This window comes from Sus scrofa, chromosome 16, assembly GCF_000003025.6.
Source record: "Sus scrofa isolate TJ Tabasco breed Duroc chromosome 16, Sscrofa11.1, whole genome shotgun sequence".
NCBI lineage: Eukaryota > Metazoa > Chordata > Mammalia > Artiodactyla > Suidae > Sus > Sus scrofa.
Window position 1 is genome coordinate 48780963 of NC_010458.4, and position 18288 is coordinate 48799250.

General features: G+C 39.1%; 1 protein-coding gene across 9 annotated transcripts in view; it reads right to left on the reverse strand.

Moving 5' to 3' along the window:
* Positions 1-18288, reverse strand: part of ZNF366 (zinc finger protein 366) — a 340164-nt gene that overhangs the window by 72359 nt on the left and 249517 nt on the right. For all 9 annotated transcript variants that reach the window (XM_021076721.1, XM_021076720.1, XM_021076717.1 and 6 more), the window contains one exon: positions 223-449. The gene's annotated coding sequence lies outside the window, so the exon portion shown is untranslated. The remainder of the gene's footprint in view (positions 1-222; positions 450-18288) is intronic.

Consider the following 18288-nt stretch of genomic DNA (forward strand, 5'->3'; position numbering starts at 1 on the left):
AAATAATGAGGGAGGTGAAGAGAAAAAAAAAAAAAAAAAAAAGAGAAAGAAAGAAAAAACACACAGGGCAGGGCTTGGGGTCACTTGGGTTTCCTCTGGTCTCATGTCCCCCCTCTCTTCCTCCACCCAGTCCTCAAACAACCCCCTTGTGTCTCCTCCAAAAGAAAAGTTAAAAGCTTTCTTTTGGAAAAAGAGCCGTTTGCTTAGACCACTGCTGTTTACCTTTGGTAGCACAGCCATTGGTGGTGAGTTCAAACACAGGAAAAGGCCTCTTGGTCACAGGAAGAGCTGCAGACAGGTCTGGAAGACTTGCCACGAGGCTGCGGGGATGTGCCTTCCCCGCCATGCGCAGTCCTGGGCCCACGGGGTCCTGCCTCCCCAGCGGGCAACCAGCCTGCAGCTATTTCTTGGACTTCGCCTACTCCTCCCTTCCCTCAGGGATACTGATCCTAAAGCATAAAGATGGTGAGGGATGGCCAGGGAAAAGGGAACAAAAAGAGAAGAAGAGACTTACATCACAAGCAAAAACATCATGACTTTATTTCCAGTCCAGTATGGAAAACATTATTATAATAAGCAGCGAACCTTGGATACACATTTGAGGGTCTTATTTGTTTTCAGTTATTAAAATCACTCTTCATGAATTAAAGAGGCTACATTTGCCCAAACAGGGCCACAATTCCACCCCAGAAAACTGATTTCTCTACAGTTCCCTCTGGAATTGTGTGGTATGTTCGGGAAAGGGAAGGGAGGAATCTGCCTTCATAGTTTTCAAAGTACTTGCTCATGAGACTTACGCACCCTGAGAAGGGTTAGACTACACTGTGAGAGAAAGGAAGAAAATCACACTAAGGGAAAAAATGCTGTCAAATAATCAAAATCTTCTGGGTCTTCCCCATTTCCCCCAAATTTCTTTCCTCTAATTCCACTTCAAAAATTCCCCTGGCTCCAAGAAGCACTAGACTTTCTGGTCAAACCATTCTCAAGTTTACCATGAGGATCTCACTTCTCTTTCCCCGATTTTAGGGTTATTTGTGTCAAAATGTTTGTCTTCCAGAGAGCCTATAGCATCTCACTCTCTACAGAAGACCTTGCCCAATCAAAATGGAAGTAAGGGTGGCTAATCTCCTTTCCAGCCACCAACCTCTATCCTACCTGATACTCATTGTCAATGAGCTTTTCACATTAAGGATGTGCTATAAAGAAAAGGAGCAATTTCTCTTCCATTGAAAATTCTCCCCAGTGCTCCAAGTCTGCTAAACTTTAGCTGTAGTATTTCCCTTGGTGTGGAATGAGTCTGTAACAAAATCTTTGGGTCTTTTCAATATTTTTCCCAATTTTGATTTTTAGCAGTTTGATACACCTGGGTGTGTGTTTAATCCAATTCTGTAAGGGATTTGCTTTTCTTCCTAAATCTATAAATTCATCTTTCTCCAAATTTGTAAATTTCTTACCTATTCTTTTTTTTTTCCTCAAATATTCTTTGCTGAACTTTTTTTTTTTTTTCTCGCTTCTCCTTCAGTGACTCCAGTTGCACATATATTAGACCTTCTGATACTGTCCACAGGTCCCTGCATATCTGCTCATTTTTTTCAATCTCTCTTCTCTTTGTTCTTCATGTTGGATCATTTCTATTGAACTATTTTAAAGTTTAGTGATCTTTTTTTTTTTCTGTTCTCTCTATTTTACATTTAAACCCAACAGGTAAAATTTTTGTGGATATTGCAATTTTCAGTTCTAGAATTTTCATTTGGTTCTTTCTAAAAAAAACAGTTTTTTTAGAATACATTTCTCATCTATCACCACACCCAGCTGTGAAACATCCATATGAAGAATGGTGGGACACTTTTCTTAGTTTAACTTTGTATCTAGAGAAATCAAAGAATTGAGAGGTTCAACAGATTCATCAAGATTGGAGAGGTAGTGATAAATAGAGCCAGGATATAAAATATATAGTATGTAAGATGGTGGACAGTGATGGAGAGAAGAAAAGGACAGGAGGAGATTCAGAAGTATAGGAATGAGGGGAGTCTGCAATTCCAAATAGGGTATTTACGGAAGGCCTCATTGAGAAGGTGAGGACAGACGAAAAACTGGAAGAGGCAATGGAAGGGGGAAAGATTTTATTCAATGGGAAAAGCAAGTGTCCTTAATGACTATATGATATTTCGTATGTATGTTATATATAAATCACTGAATCTGTTCAACTATAAATGTAATAAATTCATTGAGAAAAAAAATCACTGAATCTTTTAATATATTTTAATGAGTTGGTGGGACACAAGTTTATCATACTGGATTTCAAAGGTCAGATGTAGCCATGACTTCATATATATATATATATATTTTTTTTTAATTTATTGGTCTTTTTGTCTTTTTAGGGCTGTACCTGTGGCATATGGAGGTTCCCAGGCTAGGGGTCCAATGGGAACTGTAGCCACTGGCCTATGCCACAGCCACAGCAATGCCAGATCTGAGCCGTGTCTTTGACCTACACCACAGCTCACGGCAATGCCTGATCCTTAACTCACTGAGTGAGGCCAGGGTTCGAACCCACAACCTCATGGTTCCTAGCTGGATTCATTTCCACTGCACCAGGACAGGAACTCCCATGACTTCAAACTGTCTTATGAACTATTTCATATACCAGATTGGGTTCTTTGAAACGATTTGATGAGCACTACACAGTAATTTTGGTTCTATAGAATGTATTACATCATCAGCATATGAAAATGCTTTATGGAGGCTAACGAATTGATATAAGTGAAATCAAAACAGAAGACTATGAAAAACTTTCTTTTCTCTGATGAATAGACACATTGTAACTTTTACTCCCTATAATTGATGACTAGGAAATTTGGACCAACCCTTTTACTAAGGGTCCTAAAAAACTGGATAAAATATAAAGAAATATTTTCTTTCTCTTTTTTTTCTTGTTTTATTATTTTAATTTTTTTCCTCTGTACAGCATGGGGACCAAGTTCCTCTTACATTCATACATTTTCCCCCCACCCTTTGTTCTGTTGCAATATAAGTATTAAGACACAGGAAACATTTTAAAAAGCATCAAAATATTAACAAAGTGGTGAGAAGCTTAAAAGCCAAATTCTAGAAGAAATAAGAGTACAAGATTGACGTTCAAATCTGATTCTTCCCTATGAGCATTTGCCAATCCTAAAGAAACTGCTGCAAAACTGAATTGTACTTTTGACAAATTCCTGGGGGCAGGGAGAAAAAGGTAAGACCTGCAACCTACCAGAGGTAGGGATTCTAATTAACTACCTCCAATTTAAACTGGGCCCCAAAGACCTGCAGCTTCTGGTAAGTTGAATCATAAGTAAACCAAGTCCTGCAAAGAACTCCCTTCTGGTTTTATGTTATCTGGAATCTCAAGCTTTGAACTTGGCTTGAAATGGTTCCAGACTGGTAGGACCTCAGGTATTTGGCAGAGGCAAATGAAAATCCTCTTTAGAAAAAGACACTATAATGTTAAGCCTCAAATTATTCTTACAAATAATTTTTAAAATTCAATGCCCAACACACTGTCAAAAATCACCAGTCATACAGGGTAACAAAATATGCTGACCAAGAACCAGCAGAAACAACAGACAATTAAAATAGGCTCATAAGCACTGGAGTTAATGTCTGTTGAAATTATTAGCCACAAACTATAAAACTGCCTTGCTATGCTTGAAGGAGAGAGAGAGTGAGAAATAGATTCTTGTTTGAAGAAGAGTCTATGTTTGAGGAAGACAGAGAGCCAGAGGTAATAACTTTTTAAGATAGAATAGCTGAGAATTTTCAGAAATAATTAAATACATCAATCCATAGATTCAAGAAGCCTAATTGTTTCTATGCAATGTATCTACTCAGTACTCCCAGACACATCACAGTAAACCCAAAGGAAGCCAAAGAAACTGTATATATGCTATATATTAAAATACAAATAAAAATCAATTGACAGCTGGCTTCTAAAAATAAGTGATGGAAGTCACAAGACAGTAAAACGTATCATTAACATGCTGAAAGAAAACAACTGCCTGCTTAGAATTTGATTCCCAGTTTTATCTATCTATCTATATATCTATATCTATATCTATCTACCTATCTATCTATCTATCTAGAAATCTCAATAAAGATGAGCAAAGGATTTTTTTAATGAGAGAGTTTGGGAAATTCTAAAAGATGTATACCAGGATAAAGTAAAATGATCCAGATGCAAAGTATGGGATACAGGAAAAAATTAAGAGCAAAAATAATAATAATAATAATAATTAAAGTATCTACAGAATTTTAAAACTACGGAGAATTTAACATTTTGACAACAATAGCAAACAAGTTGGGATGTTGGTAAAAGGAGTTTAAGCGTTCTTATGTTTCTGAATTGTACAGGCCAATGATAAAGATTAGTATTTGTACCAGATTTAGATAAGTTAACAATGAAAGGTTAAAATTAAAATATAAATATTTAAAAAATAGTTTCTAAGCTAAGCATTAAAGGAAGAAATAACTAGTGTAAATCTTCCAAAATAGTAAAGAAGAAAAAATAATGATAAACAAATCCTAGTCAAACCAAAAGAAGTCAGAAAACAAAAGACAGAGAATCATAAAAGAAGCTGGGTATAGTGAAATCATAAAATGATAGATTAAAACTCATATATATCAATAAATACATGAGGTGAAAATGGGCTAGCATTACAGTTGCTTAACAAGTGCATATCAGAGGGCCGTGAGGAAGGAATATTAGAGAGTACACCGGGCAGAGAGTGGGAGGCCTACGTTCAGGGGCTGGTTTAGTCATCAGCTAACCATGAAATTCTGAGCAGTTCTGTAGACTTCAGTTTCCCCAGGAAATGAATAATTGATAATGAGTGTGCTTCATTCAACCCTTCTAGACATAGAGGATACTCTCATGACCTCTTTTCACAGGCCCCAGGTCTCAGGACAGCCTCTTGTTGCTAAGGGTTTGCTATGTTCCTAGAAGGAAGGGACGCCCTCTGCTGAGATAAAATTGAATTCTCTTAAGCCCCTGTCAGCCTCTGGGCAAGGAGATATCTGAGATGGCATATGGAAATAGTGTATGTTAGAGTGGAGAGTGCTTAGTTAACAGTAGCATAATACCCCTTTAAATGACTGTTCGTACTCTTGCCAGAATCTCCAACTTGAGTTCGCGAATGGAAAATGCAACTCATTGGTCTCTAAAGAAGGCTGGGCAGAACTTCCAAAGATATTTCTATTCATCCTCCCCCATAAGAAATTTATCAACGTTTAATATACCTCTAATGACATTGGCGCCCTCACTTGGTCCACATGTAAGATGGTTACAGGTCACAGTGTGGAGTTATGCTGAGTAAAAACTGGGGATTCCATAACAAGTGTTTGACCCTTATACCATCATTCCTTTATTAGCTTTCAGTGTGTTGTAACATAATATAGCTTGTATGTTGCCAACTAACAATCTGAACAATTGGCTTAAAAATATTCCTGCCAAAAAATTACAAATTGAATAGAATATTAATAGTGCACGCTTAAGCAATGAACAAGAAAATGGCAGAGCTGACATTTTTCCTACTCCATCCACATTACAAAGTAAAAACAATATAATCTAATCAGATCTGCAAAAAGCGCCTGCTGAAAATAATAAAACACAATTAAGAAAAATTTTTGAAATACAGATTTATAGCCTATGTCAGTAATGAAAACCTCCACTAGTATCAGCTGATATCTGCTCATGATCGAATAGGGCCATTGTAATTTATTACTTTTTTTCCATCCTTTTAAAAATTTCTTTTGTGTATGTTTTATAATGAACTTATATGAGTGCTTGTGTGTAATTAGTAAACAAACTGAGATTTTGGAGGTATATGCTCAAATGGTGGGGTGGCAGTATGGAGTGGGCACTACACAAAGAAATCTGGAGCCTCAGGCTTAGTTAACAACCAGATCCCTGGGGCTGATCTTGAGAATGATGTGAATTCCAGGGCTACCTGGGAACTGAGTAGTCACAGGTCCTTGGACTGTAAGGGTTGAGCACCATGGTATGGTGGCTCAGAAGTCAGAGACTCCAGTTCCAGTCTGTGCCCCTCTAGCAAGTGTAACATGTCTGGCCATTGCTGGGTGGTCAGGCACAACTATTTCAAACCCAGTTCCTGTGTGGAGGTGCTGTCCCAGCACCCTGATTAACCCAGGGAAGCTGGTCCACCAAGAGGCACAGAATTCACTTGGCCCCACTTCCAAAGGAACTTTGGAACCTACTTTCCACACATCCCATGACTTCAACTTGCCAAACATTCGTTGTTGTTTTTTTTTAAGTTCAGATTCATAAGTTTGTTTATTTGTTTATTTATTTAGTCTTTTTAGGGCTGCACCTGCAGCATATGGTGGTTCCCAGGCTAGGGGCTAGGGGTTGAATTGGAGCTGCCTACAGCTGCTGGCCTATGTCACAGCCACAGCAACTCAGAATCCGAGCTGCGTCTGTGACCTACACCCACAGCTCTTGGCAATGACGGATCCTTAACCCACTGAGAGAGGCCAGGGACCAAACTCACATCCTCATGGATACTAGTCGGGTTTGTTAACCACTGAGCCACATTTGCTTTTTTTTTAATTTTAAAAAGAGAGTTTTCCTTTAGTTTCTGAACATGAGTGATATTATGATTTGTAACACGAAATATGTATATTTGGTCTTGCTCCACAGTTTCTGACACAGAGGTCCTAAAACATTTGGAATTTCCAAAGTGGTATAAGTGAAAAGGTGTCTTTTTTCTGTAAATGATATGACTTTTGGAGGGTGTCTAAGGGTGGGGGCTGGTTGCAGTGTAGCCAACCATGCGATCAGAGAGCTGGAGCTTTCATTTCCCCCCAACACGCCCCCACATCCAGAAGGGGAGACATTGGAGGCTGAATCAATAGCGAATGGCCAATGATTTACATCATACCTAGGAAAGAAAGCCTCCATGAAAACACAGAAGGCCGGGGTTCAGAGAGCTTCCAGGTTGGGGAATACACGGACATTCAGAGAGGCTCCTCGACCTTTCCCCATACCTTGTCCTATGGGTCTCTTCCATCTGGCTGTTCCCGAGTTAGACCTTTTTATAATAAACCAGTGATCTAATAAGTAAACTTCTGAGTTCTGGGAATCACTGTAGCAAATTTATTGACCCTGAGGAGGGGGTCTGGGCCCCTCTGATCTAAGCAGTTTGGTCAGAAGCATATGTGACAACCTGGACTTTTCAGTTCATGTTTGACATGAGTTGGGGGTCAGTCTTGTGGGACTGAGCCCTTAACTAGTGGGATCTGACCCTATCTTCAGGTACGGTGTTAGAATTGAGTTGTAGGACCAAGAATTGCTTGATAGTGTATGGAAACCAGCCCCACCTCCCCCTCCCATGTTAAAATCGGGTCCTGAACACCTTGGTATAACATACATTGCAGGGGGGGGGCATGCCTGAGGCACATGGAAGTTCCCAAACCAGTGATCAAACCTGTGCCAATCTACCCAAGCCACTGCAGTGACAACGCTGGATCCCTAACCTGCTGTATCACAAGAGAATTCCGTTATAACACATTTTATTTTTAGTGTTTTATATTCCATTTGTATCACCATTTCTATGTGTTCATATTAGAGTAGGGAAAGATATTCATGTGATTACTTTGCTATCTTTCTTTTATTTTTTTAGGGCCGAACCTGTGACACATGGAAGTTCCTGGGCTCGGGGTCAAGTCCCAGCTGCAGCTGCTGGCTGAGGCCACAGCCACGGCAATGCCAGATCAGAGCATCATCTGCAGCCTACTCCATAGCTGCAGCAATGCTGAATCCTTAACCCACTGAGCAAGGCCAGGGATGGAGCCTGCAATCTCACTGGATACTAGTAGGGTTCTTAACCTGCTGAGCCACACACAATAGGAATTCCTATTTCACTACCTTGACTCAAAATCTTTGAACACTGATTTGGAATGTTAACAGACTGAAGCCAGAAAGGGTAGTTGAGCTTCACAGGTGCCATAGCAAGGTGTTATTAGAGTTAGGCCTCTTGAGAGTTTCCACTGTGGCTCGGTGGGTTCCAAACCTGACTAGTATCCATAAGGATGCAGGTTTGATCCCTGTCCTCAATCGGTGAGTTAAGGATCTGGTGCTGCTGTGAGCTGTGGTGTAGGTCACAGACACCGCTCGGATCTCGAGTTGCTGTGGCTGTGGTGTAGGCCGGCAGCCATAGCTCTGATTTGATCCCTGGCCTGGGTGCGGCCTTAAAAAAAAAAAAAAAAAAAAAAAAAAGGTTAGGTCTCTTGATTAGGAGACAGTGCTCTCTCCATTTCACCACATTGACCTATAGGATTTTATTTGTTTTGTTTGTCTATTTATGTAAATGTATTTATTAAGCTTCAGTAGCCTGGGGAAACAGCTCTATTGTGTTTCAGACTGAATCAGCTCAGTTGGGATAGCAGAATGTGTAATGACCCTTGTGAAACGTGTGCCCTCTCCCTGAATTGTCCAAGAATGACAGGGGTTGTTTGATCCAAAACAGCCATTCCTCCTGTCGTATTCCTGGTTCTCTTTCCAACAGATGTCTCACTCCAGATTACTCCAAACCACGCAGCCTCCTGTCATATTCCTGGTTCTCTTTCCAACAGATGTCTCACTCCAGATTACTCCAAACCACGCAGTATCCCATTACTTAGTGGGTGAGTGGCTCCGCGTGGACCATGTGACCCAATTCTAGCCAACCAGACAGACAAGCAAGGGGCGGGAGGGGGTGGGAAGGGAGGGCACATGTGGAGAAGATTTCTTCACTCCTAATACCTTTGTTTCCTCTTCTGGACATTAAAAATGCCTGGGTGTGACTTTTTGGGACTTCCACAGATATGTGTTCCCCTTGATGAGAGTAAAGTGGAAAAGGGAGGAACATCAGGTCCTAATGATGCCACTGAGCTGGTGTGTTAACCACCCTGGGGCTTCCCAGCCCCTGTCTGTTTTCTCACTATTATTTACACCCCTTTGAGTTGAGGTTTCTATTACTCAACACTGAAGTGTCCTAACTGCTAATCCCTGCTTCCAAATGCCTCCAGCCATGAGAACAGGATCATCTAGACCAGCACTGTCCCATAGAAATACCACGCAAGCTACAAATGTGGGCCACGCATGTCACTGAACCTTTTTTAGTGGCCACATTAGGACGAATAACGTATTTTTAACCTAATAGATGTAAAAATTATGATTTCTATATGTAGTCAACATAAAAATTACCGAGATACTTTACTGTCCTTTTTTTATGTGGTCTTCAAAATCCAGTATGCATTTTACACTTACAGCATGTACCTTTATTCAGACCAGCCCCATTTCAAGAGCTCAAAACCCATGGGTGACTAGTGGCTGCTGACCTAAGTTCTCCAGCAGGCTGCGATGGGGACTGGGTTGCCCCTCTCAATGAGGCATTCGGGACTGGAAATGGGCTGAGTGGGGCCCCCTGCTGGGGCTCCCAAGGTAAACATTTTGGTTGAGCCCCTTACACCTGGAAAGTTGGGGATCTGTTTCTAGCTTCAAGCACATGCTGAACTTGACCAGCTCTCCTCACAGGGATATCCATGCCTGGTACAGAGCCCAGGTCACCAGCCAGACCCTTCTCCTTCCCTGTGGGTTTTCCTGAGAGGGCCCTCCATGCCCTTTCCTGCTGACTTACTGTCAGGATCACACTAAATTTCAAAATAGAAGAGATCTTACATCTCCCTTCCTGAATAGTTTCTTTATTTTCCTCCCTACATTTTTTTTAAACTCTTTATGGACCACTTCTTTGTAACAAGAGGCCCTAGGATGAGCAGAAATCTTTTTTTTTTTTAAGTTCATAAATTCCATTTTAATTTCCAGGGTATTAAATGCCTATTGACCTTATGTTTGGATAATAATTAAGAGAGGACAATTAAGTCCCAGGCAGCCAAAGAAATCAGTAGGTACTTTGGGGGGAGTTATTGTCGTGGCTCAGCGTAAACGAATCTGACTAGGAACCATGAGGTCACAGGTTAGATCCCTGGCCTTGCTCAGTGGGTTAAGGATCCGGCGTTGCCGTGAGCTGTGGTGTAGGTCAAAGACATGTCTCGGATCCTGCGTTGCTGTGGCTGTGGTGTAGGCAGGCAGCTACAGCTCTGATTCGACCCCTAGCCTAGGAACCTCCATATGCCTCGGGAAGCGGCCCTAGAAAAGGAAAAAAAAAAAAAAAAAAAAGCAAAGAAAAGAAAAAAGAAATCCATAGCTACTTTTAAAAGGAAGTATTTCTGCCCCAAATTCCATCTAACCAGCTAACAAAACAAAACAAAACAAAAACTTTTCATGCTTTCTTTCAGTTAGAGATTTGGAAGCGTAGGCAGACATAGTGGGTGACTGGTGAAGTGTAACTTTATTGTTATAATCGCTAAAAAGCTACTGCTGGCTGCTTTTCAGCAGACATCCCTGTAGCTGCAGATAGCACATGAACACTTACCTTAAATAAGGGGTGTCATGTGGCAGTAACTGCAGTAATGGCAGGAAAAGATGTAGGACCTGCCAGAGGAAGGAACAAATTTCATGTCTCTTTCTCTGGGAGATGCTTGGAGTCAGAACTGGCCCTTTGGACTGGGTAAGCTGTAAGGTTTTCTTGGACAATCCCAAGGTCAGAATGAAGGGGCCATCTAGAGATGGATGTTGTGTTTTCTATGAAATAGTGCTGGCTGGGTTGAGGGGTGAGGTGGGGAGGCTCAAATGATTATTCTGGACACTAAAATCGAGTTTTTACCTTGTTTGTATACACGGCAGGCCATACAATTACAGCTGAAAAAAAGCACCAGATACTGACCATCTGGAGTTATTGATGTTAGACTTAACTGCAACTACATTTCTAGTTCTGTTTTCTATGTGGAATGTGTAAAATAATTATGTACTATGATGTTGTTTCTCAAATTTTTCTGTTTTTAGAATCACCTGGAGAACTTTTAAAAAATCCCTGTGCCCAAGCTGTGCCCCAGACCAATTAACCTAGAATCTCTAGAGTGAAGGACCCTGGATGGCATATCATTTTCTAAAGTTCCCCTACATGATTGCTGTAGCTCCTATTAGACCCCTAGCCTGAGAACCTCTATATGCCATGGGTACGGCCCTTGAAAGCAAAAAAAAAAAAAAAAAAAAAAAAAAAATATGCAGGTGCTGTTGACTGTCTGTTCAACAATTCATCCAAAAAAGCCCCATTGTGTTCAGCCTCCTCTGAGTGGCCCTGTGCTTCAAAGAGTAAATCATGATCGGCCTTTCCCTTGTGGCAGGAGTGTAGGGACTTAGGTCACGATGTGAGGAATGAGGATAACATCCCTCAGTGTACTTGCTGAGGCCTCACCTTGGAAAAAGCCAAGTAATAGCAGAAGCAGAGGAGAAAGTGAAGGTTGGGAGAAGTAAATGTTACATTGTTCAGTGTGGACAGAAAGATGTCAATAGGGTTTTTTCTAGTCTAATGCTATTGTGCACGAGAACCAGTTGGCAAGTTGCATAGAGGGTTCCAAGAAGAATGTGTGCTCCCAGGGAGTGGCTCTTTGGGCTCTATTAGCTTTGCCTCTCCTGTCCCTTTCTGGTGTTTGTGATGCCTGGTAACATTCCTTGCAAAAGAAAGCTATTTTGAATTTCTGCCATTTGGAGTGATCTTGGATGCTGGGTGAAGTAATGATCAGGCAGCAAAAATGCGCCCAAAGGGGCAGGCTTCCTGTGGAGTGGGACAGCCCCTGGAGACTCAGCCCTGCACATAGAAGAGGGAGGTCATGGGTCTGTATTCGCCTCTGAGGACATATTGCCTCTGTGGGCATTCTTCTACAAGTAGGCAAGAAGTCCTGGAAAATGGCCTCTGAGAAGAAATTAACTTGTTCAAATGTAAGGCAGTCTTTAAAACAAACAAACAAACAGGGAAAGCCATTCTAGAGACACACCTATACCTATATATGAGTTATAACAAATTATCATGTGATATGACATATAAGAAAACCTATAACTATGTCTCTTCTCCTCTTTAACTTTTGAATTGTAGGAACTGGACATCTACAAGGACAGGGTCGACTCCCAGCAATATCTGAGGCACTCTTATTGAATCAATCCTTCTGCAAGTAGTAACTGCAAACTCATCACAGTATTTAGAAGCTCAATACCTGAAAGCATTGAAGAGTAAGAAAAAGCAAGCAGATGTTGGAGAGGGTTTGAAATTTGGAATAAGGGAAGAGCCCTGGGTGAGCATCCTATTTTGTTTGTTTCACATCTTTTAGCCTGAGCACAGACCCCTCCACAATGTGCAGGTCATAGAAACCCAAAAATCTTACTGCTTAAAGAACTGGTTGGCCAAGTTCAGGCAAAGGAAAGGGAACATCTATTAAAGAAGAGGAGAAATTCCAGAGAGAACTAGTCAGAGAAGAGAAGCCCTCAAATCTGCTTATAAACTCAGCTTAAGTTTTTGGTGCACCTCTGAATCATTCATGTGTAGGGCCAACTCCAAGCAACTAAGGCTAAAGCACTGAACTCATGTTTTAGACTCTGGTACTCCCTGCTTTTTTAAAAAAAAAAATCATATTATTTGGAAGAATGTAACAGAATCAAGATTCTATGTAACATTGTTCATAATGTCTAGGATAAGAAAAATTGCTTCACATACAAAGAAACAAGAAAATTTGACCCATATTCAAGAGAAAAAGTCAATCTAGAAAGACCAACCCTGAGATAACCCAAATGAAATCAGCAGATGAGTATTTTCAAGCAACTACTGTAACCATGCTCAAAGACTTCGAGACTTAAATGTTTTCCCACAAGGAGAAAAACAAACCCTATGTAAAAAACATGTAGGAAAACTTGAAGGGAAAATTTGGACTGGGACTGGAAAAATTTGAAGATATTAAAAGCACATAAAAGTTAAAAAATTTCACAATTTATTATAATCTTATTTAGCTCTTGTTTACCAAGTTCTTGCTTATATTGAAAAATACTGTTCTACTCAAGGGAAGACATTTGATCACCTGATTTGATGAGTCTATTTTGAAGGAGACATCAAAATAACAGTTGAACTGCAGCAATATACAAGAACTTTAAAACTTTTTGTGTGTGTGTCTTTCATGTTTTTAGGGCTGTACCCACGGCTTATAGAAGTTTCCATGCTAGGAGTCAAATTGGAGCTGTAGCTGCTGGCCTATGCTACAGCCACAGCAACGCAGGATCTGAGCCATGTCTGTGACCTACAGCACAGCTCACAGCAACACTGGATCTTTAACCCACTGAGCAAGGCCAGGGGTTGAACCTGCATCCTCATGGATACTAGTCAGGTTCCCATGATGGGAACTCCTGAAACATATTTTTTTTTATTGAAATACAGTTGATTTACAATGTTGTGTTAGATTCTGGTGTACAGCAAAGTGATTCAGTTATACATATATTTATTTTTATTGAACAAGTGTGTAGGATCAATCTTCCCCATATTCTTCACTCCATCCTCTGAACAAGGAGGAAAAGGAGGAAAGAAATAGAGAAAGAAGATAAAATCAATAGCAACAGTAAAAACAGTATTTAACTCCATTGCCCTGGTTATTACAATTGTCAACATTAAAAATCTATAAAGCTTACAAATTATCCAGACAGAAAATTAATAAGGAAACACAGGCCTTAAATGACACATTAGACCAGATGGACTTAATTGATATTTATAGAGCTTTCCAACTGAAAGCAGCAGAATACACAATACACGCTTTTTTTTTCAAATGCATATGGAACATTTTCTAGGATAGTTCACGTGCTGGGCCATTAAAACAAGCTTGGGTACATTTAAGAAAAGTGGCATCCTATCAAAAATATTTTCTAGCCAGAATGCTATGAGGCTAGAAATCAACTACAAACAAACAAACGAACGAACAAACCCTGCAAAAACCACAGACACATGGAAGCTAAACAATACACTACTACAAAACCAGTGGGTCACTGAATAAATCAAATAATATTAAACTACCTAGAGAAAAATGAAAGTGAAAATACAATGATCCAAAACGTTTAAGTTAGCAAAAGGAAAGAAATCATAAAGATCAGAGCAGAAATAAAAGAAGTAGAAAAAATATAAATGATCAATGAAACTAAAAGCTGGGTCTTTGAAAAGCTAAACAAAATCGATAAATCTTTAGCCAGACTCATCAAGAAGAGAAAGGACCCAAATTGATAAAATCAGAAGTGATAAAGGAGAAGTTACAATTGACCCCACAGAAATATAAAGATCATAAGAAGCTACTATCAGCTACTAAACACAAATAGACAACCTAGAAGAAATGGACAAATTCTTAGTAAGGTACAATCTCCCAAGACTGAGCCAGGAAGAAATAGAAAATACGAACAGGAGTTCCCATCGTGGCGCAGTGGTTAATGAATCCGACTAGGAACTACAAGGTTGCGGGTTCAATCCCTGGCCTTGCTTAGTGGGTTAAGGATCTGGCATTGCTGTGAGCTGTGGTGTAGGTCACAGATGTGGCTCAGATCCAGAGTTGCTGTGGCTGTGGTGTAGGCCAGCAGCTACAGCTCCAATTAGACCTCTAGCCTGGGAACCTCCATATCCTGTGGGAGCAGCCCTAGAAAAGGCAAAAAGACAAAAAAAAAAAAAAAAAAAAAAAGAAAGAAAAAGAAAGAAATATGAACAGACCAATTATCAGTACTGAAATTGAATCAGTAACTAAAACATCCCAAGAAACAAAAGTCCAGGACCAGATGACTTCACAGGTGAATTCTACAAACCATTTAGAGGAGAGTGAACACCTATCCTTCTGAAACTATCCCAAAAATTGTAGAGGAAGGAAAACATTTGCACTCATTCTATGAGGCCATCATCACTCTAAAACTAAAACCAGACAAAGGTATCACAAAAAAAGAAAATTAGAGGCCTATATCACTGATGAACGTAGATGCAAAAATTCTCAACAAATACTAGCAAATTGACTCTAACAATACATTAAAAGGATCACACACCATGACAAAGTGAGATTTATTCCAGAGAGGCAAGGATTTTTTAATGTCTGCAAATCAATGTGATACAACACATTAACAAACCAAATAATAAAAACTATATGATCATTTCAATAGATACAGAAAAAGCTTCTGATAAAATTCAACATCATTTATAATAAAAACTCTTCAGAAAGTGGGCATAAAGGGAACATATCTCAACATAACAAAGGCCATTTATGACAAACCCACAGCTAACATCATACTCAAAGGTGAAAAGCTAAAAGCATTTCCTCTAAGATCAGGAATAAGACATGGATACATAACTCTTGCCACTTTTATTCAACATAGTTTTAGAAGTCCTAGCCATAGCAATCAAATAAGTAAATGAAATAAAAAGGAATCCAAATTGAAAAAGAAGTAAAACTGTCACTTTTCACAGATGACATAATGCTATACATAGAAAATCCTAAAGACACTATCAGAAAACTACTAGAGTTCATCAATGAATTTGGAAAATTGCTAGATACAAAATTAATATACAGAAATCTGTTGCTTTTCCATACAGTAACAGCTAAATATCAGAAAGAGAAATTAAGGCAACAATCATATTTACCATACATCAAAAGGAATAAAATACCTAGGAATAAACCTACCTAAGAAGGCAAAAGACCTGTATTCTGAAAACTATAAAATGCTGATGAAACTGAAGATGATACAAACAGATGGAAAAAGATACTGTGTACTTGGATTGGAAGACTCAATATTGTTAAAATGACCATACTACCCAAGGCAATCTACAGAATCAATGAAATCCCTCTCAAATTATCAATGGCATTTTTCATAGAACAAAAATTTTAATTTGCATAGAGATACAGAAGACCCCAAAAAGCCAAACAATATCGAGCAAGAAGTGCAGAGCTAAAGGAATCACAATCCCTGGCTTCAGACTATACCACAAAGCTATGGTAATCAAAACACTATGGTACCATTACAAAAAGCAGACATATAGATCAACTGAATAGGACAGAAAGCCCAGAATTAAATGCACACACTTATCATCAATTAATCTATGACAAAAGAGGCAAGAATATAAAACGGAGAAAAGATGGTCTCTTCAGAAACTAGACAGCCACATGAAAATAAATGAAATTACAACATTCTCTAATACTATATACAAAAATAAACTCAAAGTGGATTAAAGACTTAAATGTAAGATCAGGTACTATAAAACTCCTAGAGGAAAATATAGGCAGAACATACTTTGACATAAATCGCAGCAATATTTTTTTGGATCCATGACCTAGATTAATGGATATAACAAAAATAAACAAAAGGGAATTACTTAAACTTGAGAGTTTTGCACAGCAAAGGAAATGATAAACAAAAGAAAAGACAACCTACAGACTGAGAGAAAATATTTGCAAACAATGCAAAGAACAAAGGAATAATTTCCAAAATATACAAACAGTTCAAAGAGCTTGATATCAAAAAAATGACCCAATCAAAAAATGGGCAGAAGGCTGAAATAGACATTTCTCCAAAGAAGACAGATGGATGGCCAACAGACACAGGAAAATGTGCTCAATACAGCTAATTATTGTACAAATGCAAATCAAAATTACAATGAGGTATTACCTCACACCTGTCAGAAAGGCCAGCATTAAAACAACTACAAGTAAAAAATGCTGGAGAGGATGTGGAGAAAAGGGAACTCTCCTGCACTGTTGGTGGGAATATAAATTGGCACAGCCACTTTGGAAAACAGTATGGAGATTTCTTTAAAAACTAAAATAGAGTTACCATATGATCCAGCAATCCCACTCTTGGGCATATACCTAGAAAAAATTCAAAAAGAAAAGGCACCCCAATATTCATGGCAGCACTCTTTACAATATCTAAGACATAGAAAAAACCTAAGTGTCCATCAACTGAGGAATGGATAAGGAAGGTGTGCTATAATATATATTAGAAATAAATATAGATATATTTTGGAGTTCCCGTTGTGGCTCAGTGTTAATGAACCCGACTAGCATCTATGAGGATGCGGGTTCAATCCCTGGCCTTGCTCAGTGGGTTAAGGATCAAGTGTTGCCTTGAGCTGTGGTGTAGGTTGCAGATGTGGTTCAGATCCTAAGTGGCTGTGGCTGTGGTATAGACTGGCAGCTACAGCTCTGATTCAACCCCTAGCCTAGGAACCTCCATATGCCGCAGGTGCAGCCCTAAAAAGACAAAAGACAACAAAAATAAAAATAAAAAAGACACAAATGAACTTATAATGAAACAGAAACAGACTCATGACATAGAGAACAGACTTATGGTTGCCATGGGGGAGAAAAGTGGGGGAGGGAAGGATGGAAGACCAGGATTAGCGGACACGAACTATTATACATAGAATGGATAAACAACAAGATCTTGCTGTACAGCACAGGGAACATGGATGGACCTAGAGATTATTATATTAAGTAAATCAGACAGGGAAAGATAAATATTATATGGTAACACTTATATGTAGGATCTTTAAAAAATTATACAAATGAACTTATTTACAAAACAAAAATGGACTCAGAATAGAAAACAAACTCAAAGGTGATGGGGGAGGGGGGCAGGGAGAGAGAAATTAGGAATTTGGGATTAATTTGTACACATTACTATATATGAAATAAACAAGAACCTACTGCATAGCACAGGGAATTACATTCAATATCTTATAATAACCTATAATGGAAAAGAATCTGAATCAGTGTATAACTGATTCAGTGTTCACCTTGCTGAACATCTGAAACTAATACAACATCATAAATTAACTACACTTCAATTTTTTAAAATGGTTTTTAAAATATATAAAGCTTAGCCATTAATTCAGGAAGAAAACTAGAGACAAATGCACAAATACCTGAATTATTTTTAAAGCTGAAAGTTTAATCATTTTCTTTAGACCATATCAAAATGTCCTGTATGCATCCCAATATTAATTATAACTGAGTCTTATTTGTGATGTGTGCAGTTTCAATTCTTCTTAATAAAATTATATACCACTCATTAAAGCAGACACAACCAAGTAGATGAACAAACAGTAATATATTTATGAGTAGTGCTACAAAGAAAAGAACAATAGAGACGAATGGTATGGGATGGGAGGCTAACGAGACAGAGCATTTGGGAAAGGTCTCAGTAGCAGTTCTAGACAACCTGAGACCTGAACAATAAGAAAGTGACAATGTGTAAGAGCCAAAGGATAAGTGTTCAAGAGAGAAGAGGTCCTAAGGCAGGAAGTAGTTCTGGTGTGTTTACCCGCCTTCAAGGGAACCATGAGGCTGGAGCAC